Source organism: Sminthopsis crassicaudata, chromosome 2 (assembly GCF_048593235.1).
Source record: "Sminthopsis crassicaudata isolate SCR6 chromosome 2, ASM4859323v1, whole genome shotgun sequence".
In the NCBI taxonomy this organism is placed as follows: domain Eukaryota; kingdom Metazoa; phylum Chordata; class Mammalia; order Dasyuromorphia; family Dasyuridae; genus Sminthopsis; species Sminthopsis crassicaudata.
In genome coordinates this window covers 55,312,801-55,322,785 of record NC_133618.1, presented here as the reverse complement: position 1 = coordinate 55,322,785, position 9,985 = coordinate 55,312,801, and the positions used below count along the sequence as shown (strand labels likewise).

General features: G+C 46.4%; 1 protein-coding gene across 4 annotated transcripts in view; it reads left to right on the top strand.

Annotated features, from left to right (window-relative positions):
• The window catches only part of GSE1 (Gse1 coiled-coil protein), a 771,132-nt gene that overhangs the window by 362,169 nt on the left and 398,978 nt on the right, over positions 1-9,985 (top strand). The gene's annotated exons all lie outside the window — the stretch shown is intronic.

Sequence of the window (9,985 nt, the reverse complement as noted above, 5' to 3'; positions counted from 1 at the left end):
TTGAGCATTTATTAAGCATCTACTGTGTGTCGGATATTATGCTAAGTGCAGGTGGCTGTGAATCAAGGGGGATCTGTTAATAGGGGCTGATGAACCAAAGAGGCTAAGCCAGCATACACTTCCTTCAAGGTCCAATCTTTCCATGAAACTTTCTTCAAGGGCCAAGCTCTCACAGGTTAGATTTTAAATAACTCCTATGGCACTTAAACCACCTGAAATTCTCACTAGGTACTTAGCAGATTATATTCTTCAATATGAACATAGAGTTTGCTTTTTTCTGTTTTTCCCTTTTGTTTTGATTGTTCTCTCCCAATATGATTCATAAAGAAATGTGTATTTTTAAAAATTAATATGCATGTATAATCAGAAAAATAAAACAATTAAAAAAGGCTATCATCGATGATGAAAAAATGAAGATAGAAACCCATATGATGGTAGAATCACACTTCAGTGAAAGGATTGGACAATGATCGTCCTTATTCCAGACAGGGAAACCGAGGCCCAGAACAATAAAGTGATTTGCCCAAAGGAACACTTTCAACAAGTGCAAGAGCTGGGATTTAAACTGGAGTTCGGTGGTTCCAAATTGTGATTTTCCATTGTGCCAAATTTTGGAGGTCATATTAAAGAGGTTGGGGAGGGGAATGCAGATAAAAGACACCTTCATGGTAATTTGATTCAGGTAAAGAAACTGAAGCCCAGAGATTTGAAATGGTTTCCTCCAGGTCACTGGAATTCAGATCCCTTTCCACTGCCATAGAGTCTTTATACAAAGCTGTTTTCATGTCATCCTCCTCCCATGCTAGACCATGATCCCCTTGAGGAGAGGTACTACTTTTGCCTTTCTTTGTAATCCTAGCAGTTAGCCACAGAGCCTGGTACAGAGTAGATGCTTAATAAGTGCTCATTGACTGGCTGATCTCTCTCTTCCCCTGGCTGTCAGAGGTCCTAGAGAAGTGTGAGAGAGAGCCAGAATTAGGTGTAAGGTCCCATCGGATGGGACTTCCTAGCAAATCCCAGCTCAGGGAGGCCAGGCCCCCCCACCCCTTTGGGAATAACTGGATCCTGATCCTGTCGGAGTGGATGCCCCGCTCCCCTTGCCAAGATGTGGGTGGTATGGGTGGGGTGCTTGTTTAGGGAAAGCCAGGCCCTGGGTGACTGCACAGCAGCAGCCCCAGCATGTCCCCCACACCGGATGACAGAGAAACCTGCCTAGTGAGTCTCCCACAACGTGGTTATCAGCTGCTCTCTGCATCTTTAAGAAGACATTCTGGTCCTGTTGAGACTCCCCTCCCTTCCCTTCTCAGAGCTTTTCTTGGCAGGAGTTCACAAACTGTTGCCATTTCAGACAAGTCAAGTGGGTTTCCTGATTGGCTTCCCCTTCCCTCTTCATCCTCTGGGGGCAAAGGGTCTGGGTATGTGTTTGTATATACTGTTGGGGCCAGAATGCTGGTCTGTCTGTCTGTCACTACATGAGCGAGTGAGTGTGTATGAGAGAGAGAGAGAGAGAGAGAGAGAGAGAGAGAGAGAGAGAGAGAGAGAGAGAGAGAGAGAGTGTTTTGTGTGCGTGTGTGTGTGTGTGTGTGTGTGTGTGTGTGTGTGTGCAGGCCCCAGATTGGTACTATTGGCTCCGGGGCAGAGAATTAGACTGGAGACGGTGGCTTTGGCCGGAGTCCAGAATTCTGCCTTGTCTAGTGGGGGGCATGGGGAGGGGAGAAGAGGATGTCACATGTATCACAGGAGCTGCTGAGGCTGTTTTTTATCACTCGCCAGTGTGAAGGGTGAGTGGGTGAGTGAGTGGGAAGAAAGCTTCAGGGGGAAGCGATGGGTCCCCCAGTGCTCATTTGGAGAACCCCAGAATCACTTCTCTTCTTGGGAGGCCCTGGTCACATGTTCCCTGATGGGATGAGTTCTGCCCAAACCAACCTAGGGAGGGGAAGGAGCAGAGACTAGAAACCACTGCAGTTTGGTTTGGGAGGGGGAGTAGACAGAAAGATGGTGGATAAGCCCTCCCTGAGAGTTCAGGCCCCTGGGAGCTCAGCTGGAGGTTAAGAGGGACAAAGATAGGAGGAAGCATATCATCCTCGACCTCTCTGGGATCTGCAAAGAGACTTTGGACCTCACTTTTGGGGAAAACTTAAGTGAGCAGCTCCTAGACCTCCACTTCCTCCCCCCCCCCAAGGTCTTTCCCTTGGAAACAAGATTCTCTCTCAAATAGTGGAAAAGAGCAGCTGAAGACCAGGACTGAAATTCTAGCATGACCCACCCATGGCCAGCATGGCTTGGAAGAAGTCACTTAACTTTCTAGACCTCAGTTACCCTTTCTTGTAAAAATGAAGGTGTTGGATTAGATCAGGGTTTGCACCTGGAGCCCAAATTTCATAGGGTTCATGAATTTGGATGGGGAAACAATTACATCTTTCTTTTCACTAACTTATAATTGAAAATTAGTATTTCCTTCAGTCAGCAATTTAAGCAACAAACGTGATTTTGAGAAAGGGACCATAGATTTCACAGACTGCCAGAGGGATCCGTGACCCCCAAATGGGTAAAAACTCTTGACCTGGATGATTTCCAGGGGTCCCTGCTGGCTCTCAAATCTGACGTTCCTCCATTGAGAAAAGGAAGGCCCAAAGCCAATGGGAGGCCATGATTTCAAGGATCTGCTCCCCCCCAACTTTGTTGCTGACTCCCTTCTGTTCTCACAAGTCTTGTTTTCCAGGGTACCTTCCTCCTTCTCCCTCCCCTTCCCCTCTCCCAGTCACTCCCAAGGGAAGCTCAGTGCAGACGATGCCAAAGGCTAAAAGCACTCTGTCTGGAAGAACCCCTTGAGTTTTTGCTGACATCCAACCAGGTCACCATGCCTTAGGGTACCGTACAAAGCAGAGGACAGCTGCTTGGAAATCACAGGGAGCCCTCCCTGACTGCCCCTGGTTCCCCACATCTCCAAGGGCCACAGGATCCCAGTTTCCTCCAAGAGATGTGGATTAGCACCTACTTTGAGCAGAAAGCACTCTGTGCTTGGTACTGACAGGGGATCCAGTCCTTGCCTTCTGTCTCTTTAAGGAACATAGAACTCATACGTGGGTAATTATCAAACAAGACCACACAGCACAAAGATATAAAAAAGTATAAAGTGATCTGTGATGTCCAAAGGCAGGGAAAAGAAAATAGCCCTGGGGGAATCAGGGAAGGCTTCCCTGAATAGGTGGTACTGAACTGGGCTGTCAAGGATGGGGAGTATTTGAAGGAGGGAGAAAGAAAGCATTCCCAAGCAGGAAATTACTTACAAAGGCTGAGGCCTCCAAAGGATCTTAGGGAACACCTTAGTCTAACCCTTTCATTTTTACAGCAGAGGAGAGTGAATCTCAAAGAGGGAGAGAGATTTGCCCAACTTTACACAAATGCAATAGTTAAATAACAGATCCAGGATTCTAACCTCGATCTCTTGTGTTCTTTCAACCCTACTTCCAGCCACAACAAATAACCTTTTAACCCCTTGGATTATTTCCCAGCCTCTTCTTCCTCTGGGTCCTCTTCTTTCTCCTTTCCCTCTCCTCCTTATAAATCCATTGTTGATCTCCTTTGACCAAAACAGAGGCCCATTGCCTTAGATAATCGAAGGGGCCCTTCCCAACTGCAGCCTGCGGTATCTGGCCCTGAGCTGGGCCCTGGCAAGGGCTGCTCCTGCCCCCATGGGCTCTTCCTTGGGGAATCTGTGTGTGCAGGCCTTGGGATCCCTGCTGGCCTGGGCTGATGCCTGGGATGCCTCCCCTCCCTAATGGGAGGTTTCAGTGCAGACAGAAAGCCTGCGGCATGAGGCTGTGTGGCTGCTCTGCTCCTGCTTGGGCCAGGCGGTGCATGCTGGTGGGACAGATCTGCTCTCTGATCTGTGGGAGGCGACTGGTGGCTGCCTGTCCTTTCTGTTTCTGGCTAGGAGGCTGGATGCCAGCCCAGAAGCTGAGGAAGGGCAGGAGGAAAGCTGCTGGCAGGGATTCTAATCACTCAGTGGGGACAAGAGTTTCTCCTGAGCCCACAGGTGAGATGCTCCCTCTGCTAGAAGGTGTGAATGAGAGATCCCATTGAGCAGCATTAGGAGAGAGGTTAGGGGATAGAAGGTCAGAGATTGGGATTAGGATTAGGGCCTAGAGTGGGTGGTGAGCATGGGGGCAAAGAGAAGAATGAGGGAGAAAATTAAAAAAAAAAAAAAAACATAGAGAAAAATGGAATGAGGAAGAAAAGGAGATGAAACTGAGGGAGGAAGGGGCTGTGTCTCCCAGCTATATATATATATATATATATATATGCATAGTGGACCTCCAGGAAGATTATTGAATCACGAAACTGGAAGAGGCCTTAGAAATCATCCATTATGGGTGATTTTATAAACAAGGAAACTGAGACTGTCCCTGCCCTCTAGTCTGGTTTATGATCTTTCTGAGGATCATCAGTTAAAGTCGAAAGTGAATCTAGAGATCTATCTAATCTCCCATTTTAGAGATGAGGAAACTGAGGTCCTAAAAGAAAGGATTTCAATTCAGGGCTTCTGACTCCAAATAAGTACTCCATTGTTTGCTTCATTTCCAGTAGAGCCTGGAGAGTGTATTATAATTTCTATCATCTAGGCCTGTATGCAGTATATAAAAAGCAAGAAGGGCCAGTTATATTTTTCCTGCAGTGTAATGTGCACTACATGAGAGTTTTGGTGTAAATGTGTGTGCATTTTTTCTATGCCCCGTACATGTCCAGACAGAGGCAGAGAAATCATAAGATTACTAGCCAGAAGGGACCTCAGAATTCACTTGTCCAATTATTGTTGTGATTCAGTCATTTCTGACTCTTTGGGACCCCATTTGGGTTTTTTGGGCAAAGATACTGGAGTGGTTTGCCATTTCCTTCTCTAGTTCATTTTGCAGATGAGGAAACTGAGGCAGGCAGGGTTAAGTGCCTTGCCTAGGGTCACACAACTAGGAAGGGACATTGACCAGGTTTAAACTCAGGAAGATGAGTTTTGGGGACTCCAGGCCAAGTCCACTAGTACTATGGCGGCCTCTCACTGCCTTCAACCCTCCTCTTTTAGAGATGAAGAGACAAGTTCAGAGAGAGAAGGGATGCATTGCCTGAGGTTGTGAAGGAAGGAAGCATCAAAGGGGGTCTTCCCACTCTACCGCTGGCAGAATAGAGATTCTGTGTGCAAACCAGAGGGGGTGGACAAAGACTGATAGTTTTCTGGTACCAGCAGCAGCATGCCCAGAATCCTTCTCTCCACATTTAAGCACATTGCCCCAGTTGTTGCATCTGTCCCCTTGAAAGGAACATCAGTTGTATCATACATATTGACATCTGTGTGTGCCCCATGCCAATGTGTGTGCCTCATGCCAGTGTGTGTGCCCCATGCCAGTTTATGCATTCCCCATGCCAGTGTGTGCCCCATCCCAGTGTGTGTTGGGGTGTGTGTGTGGATGAGGTTTCCTATTTCTTCTTTCTGGTTCCCTCTTCATCACCTCTCTTCTTCTTCCTCTCCCCCAGCTCTTGGCCACTAAATAATATGCTTTCAACCCTAGAAGGTTCATTAATGTTTTTGTCTTCTGTAGCCCCTGGGAAAAGAGACACTAACCTGAATTAGTATGACCTCCCTTCCAACCCCTCTGCACCACGAACAAGCTATAATCAGACTAACTCCTGGGCAAGTGACTGACAACCAAGAAGGTGCCCATTCCTTGGGGCTAACCAAAGGTACCAGAGTACTCTTGTGCCATAAGAAATGGTAAATTTGGGGGATTCCTAGAAATACAGTAAGACCTGACAGAAGGTGAAGCACATTCATTTCTTTCAGTAAAGAGGAGTGAAATGTCACATACCCTGTTGAATGTGATTATTTTGTTGATTAATTTTTCTTGGCTTTTTTTTTTTCTGTGTGGAAAGACTGGCATTTTCCACTAACCATGGATATAGATCTCCTATAGAAACTTGCAGCATTTGTCATAATGTTGCTTAAAAACATATAAAGCAGTAATGCTTAACACTGCAGTACATATTGAATATATATGTTATATGGCAAACATAATAAGGAGATGTTGCAATTTCAAACAAAGCACACAGTACAAATTATGCATTTAGCATCATCTGGGCGAGTGAGTCACCTTCCATTTCTCCTCAAGCTTCGTATGTGTTTGGTCATTTGTCTAATTGGCCTGACACATTCTGTGACCCTCTGACCTTATGGATATATCAAGTGGGATCAGTGGAGATGAGAGAGGGAAGTATGTTGGGAAATGACAGGGATAGAGACAAAAGATACTAATTAAGCTTTTGAGAGAGAAAAAGGAAAGAAGGAAGGAAGGAAGGGAAGGAAGGAAGGAAGGAAGGAAGGAAGGAAGGAAGGAAGGAAGGAAGGAAGGAAGGAAGGAAGGAAGGAAGGAAGGAGGGAAGGAGGGAAGGAGGGAAGGGAGGGAAGGAAGGAAAAGAAGGAAGGGAGGGAGGGAAGGAAGGAAGGAAAAGAAGGAAAGAAGGAAGAGAAGGAAAGAAGGAAGGAAGGAAGGAAGGAAGGAAGGAAGGAAGGAAGGAAGGAAGGAAGGAAGGAAGGAAGGAAGGAAGGAAGGAAGGAAGGAAGGAAGGAAGGAAGGAAGGAAGGAAGGAAGGAAGGAAGGAAGGAAGGAAGGAAAGAAAGAAGGAAGGAAGGAAGGAAGGAGGTACATTTTTCCTGATATTAAGGACTTTAAAGGACTGACCACAATGGCACTATCCTGGAGAGGTATTTATCTGCTGCCATGATTTAGCCTCCAAGCATCAAAGCATAGTAGGGATCTCAGCTCAGTTTCTCTTCTCTTCCTGACTATGATAGCATTTGCCCTTCGGGGCCCAGAGCTCTCTGCACCTCTCTGCTGGGTATGGGAATGCTCCACAGGTGTTAGCTGGGTTCTGGGCCACAGTGCCTGTCGCCTCTGGCTGCTGTATTCCCACTAGGGGCTCTCTCTTCTCTACCAGAAAACATCCCCCTCAGCTTGTGCTGGGACCTGACTGTTCCCTGCACTTTGGCACATGCTTCCTTTTCCGCCCGACCCCACTGGGCCACTTTCCAAGGCCCTGGGGCTGAGCCCAGGAGTTGAGGGAAACAGAATGCTGGAGCTCTTCTCCCCCTCCTAGCCCTCTGCCCCTTCTCCCTCTTTTTCCTCCCCCAACTCCTTCCTCTCACCTTCACTTCTCCCTCCCCTTTTCCACCTCCTCTTTCTCTTCCCCTTTTCTTACTTTCCTTCTTTCTCCACCTCTTCTCCTCTCCCTCTCCTCCTTCTCCCTCTCCCAGGGCTCCTGATGGAAGGAGGCTTTGTCAAGCTGTCCAAACTGAGCCCTTGGCCTGAGAACATGTGACGTCCCTAGAGATGATCTAGAAAAGCCTGACCCAGGGAAGGTCAGGACCTCTGCCTGATTGCTGGAGGCCCTGGGATCCAGATGGAACGAACAGCTTAAATAAAACCCTGAAGCCCCTACTCTGTGTCCTTCCTCTAGAACCAAAGCAGAGCTCCCCTTCTGGTTGCTTGTTTGGAGCAGATTCTTACTGAGGGCTCAGTATATGGTATGGGACAAGAAGCTCTAGCTCTAGGGGCAGAGGATAGCATCCTGTTTCTTGTATGACTTTGCACTTAACCTCCCTGGCCCTCAGTTTCCCCAACTGCAAAATGGGAGGGACAATGGCTGAATTGGTCTCTGAGTCTTTTTGAAATGGATAAAGAATTGATGCTCTGAGTAATGGCGAGCTGCCATTTACCTGCTGCTTTTAGGTGGGCACCCTAGGCTCTGTTCTGATCCATTTACTCTGAGTGTCCTTTAGGTGAATTGGGTGACCTGCTCAGGTGGGTGTCCCAGGCACCTCATCCCCAGAACTCTCCTACTTCTGATTCCAGCTTTCTTTCCAGAGTTTTTCCATTATATTCCTTCTTAAACCTACTTAGCATTGTAAAAGATGCTTTTCCATTCTCCTCTCCCTCTTCCCCCACCCAGGAACTCCCTGTCTAATTGGAAGACAAATCATACACATAACCAACCAAACATCATTTATTAAGCACCTACTATGTACCAGGTGCTGGGCTAGGTATTGTGGATATACAAAGACAAAAAACAAAACGATCCCTGTCCTCAAAAAACTCACATTCAGGAGAAGTCAGTATATACTTAAGTATAGACAGAATAGTTATGAATTAAGATAAAAGTAGTTTTCATTATTCAATTATGTCCAACTCACTGTGATGCTGTGGATGAAAGCATTTTGGGGGACCAAAAACGCTGAAATCCCCTTCTGCAGGGGATGAAAGACATTGCCCAGGGTCACACAGCTAGAATGTGAGGCTGCATTTGAACTCAGGTTTCCTGACTCCAGGCCAATTCTCTATCCACTGACCCTCCTAGCTGCCTCCCCAGAATAGTTTAGAGGGAGGAGAAAAGCAGCTGGGAGAGGGAAGGAGGGAATAAGGAAAGACTTTCTATAGAAGGTGAGACTTGAATTTTAAAATATGTTTGATTATTTTAAGTTTATTGAGAAATAGGACTGAAAGTCAGAGAGGCCAGACAGAATAGTGGGAAGCAGACTAGTTTTAGACTCAAGGGATCTGGGTTCAAAAGGTCCCAGATTGTTTTGCTGACTTATCACCTATAGAACCCTGGGAATCAGCACCCACATTCTGGGGCCTCAGCTTACTTCTCTCTATAAATTGGTCTCTAAGGGGAGAGGACGCTTGCAAACCTTAAAAGCATGACAGACATCCAACTCTTGTATATGTAAGTTCCAGCCTAAATCTGGAATTTCCAAAAGGATTCTATCTTGTTCTAGAGCTTCATGCATTCAGCGATCATGGAAGGATCCTTTTCTGCCACAGGCTTGTAAGGCTTAAAAAGGAAAATTTCTCCCAGAGACCGGGGGTCACCTTTTCGGTTTTGAACTCTTGGATTTAGGTTCTGGGCTGAGGACAACAAGCTGGCTGGGTATCAGCCATCTGGGCTCCATTAAGCACTATGTAATTATCTCTCAGAATAGTCAGATGGAGAAGGCTGGGAATGGAAGCCTGGAAGGAGGTCTAGAGGCAGATCGTGACGGTTTCGCTCCCGGACCCTAGGGATATCTGGAATAATAATGTGTTCATTTCTGGGGGCTACATTTTAGGCAGGACATCGGTCCTCTGGTGCATTCAAAGGAGGGAAATGGGGATGGGGTTGGAAGGGGACTTGAAACTCATCATGGGCATCAGTTGGAGGAATTGGGGATATTTCGATTGGAAAAGAAAAGGCTTATGGGATTGGTGAGTGGGGGGAAGCATACTAGCTGTATTCAAGTATTTGAAAAGCTATCATATGGAAAAGGGATTCAATTTTCTCTGCTTGACTCCAGGGGCAGAACAAGGAGCAGTCGTTCTGCTGAGAGGCAAAAGCATTTTAACAATCAGAACTATCCCCAAATGTAATGGGCTACCATATAAGGTGGTGAGTTTCTTGTTACAGAAGATTTGGCTAGAACTAGAATAAAGGACTCCTGTTGTTCAATATCCCTGATTCTTCATGACTCCATTTGGAATGGTTTTCTTGGTAAAGATACTGCAGTAGTTTGCTGTTTCCTTTAAGCTTATTTTTCGGATGAGGAAACTGAGGCAAATAGGGGTGAAAGATCACACAGCTAGTAAGTGTCTGAGCCTGGATTTGAATTCAGGGCTTCCTAATCCCAAGCCCAGTCCTAGTTGCTCTTGTATTTGGATTAACCTCTTCATTTTACAGAGTGGGAAACTGAGTCCTATGCAGATAAGTGAATTATTCAGGATCCTAAAAGTAGAAAGTGACAGAAGTAGGATTAGAATGCAGGTCCTCTGGCTCTCTATGGCTCTGGGAACTGATTTGTCACTGCCTCTATCAGAGAGCAGCCAGCACTGGTTCAGAAATGGTGTTCTCATGACTTCTTTTCCCATTTCACTTCTGAAGGTGCTTGTGGATCCTACCAAATCTC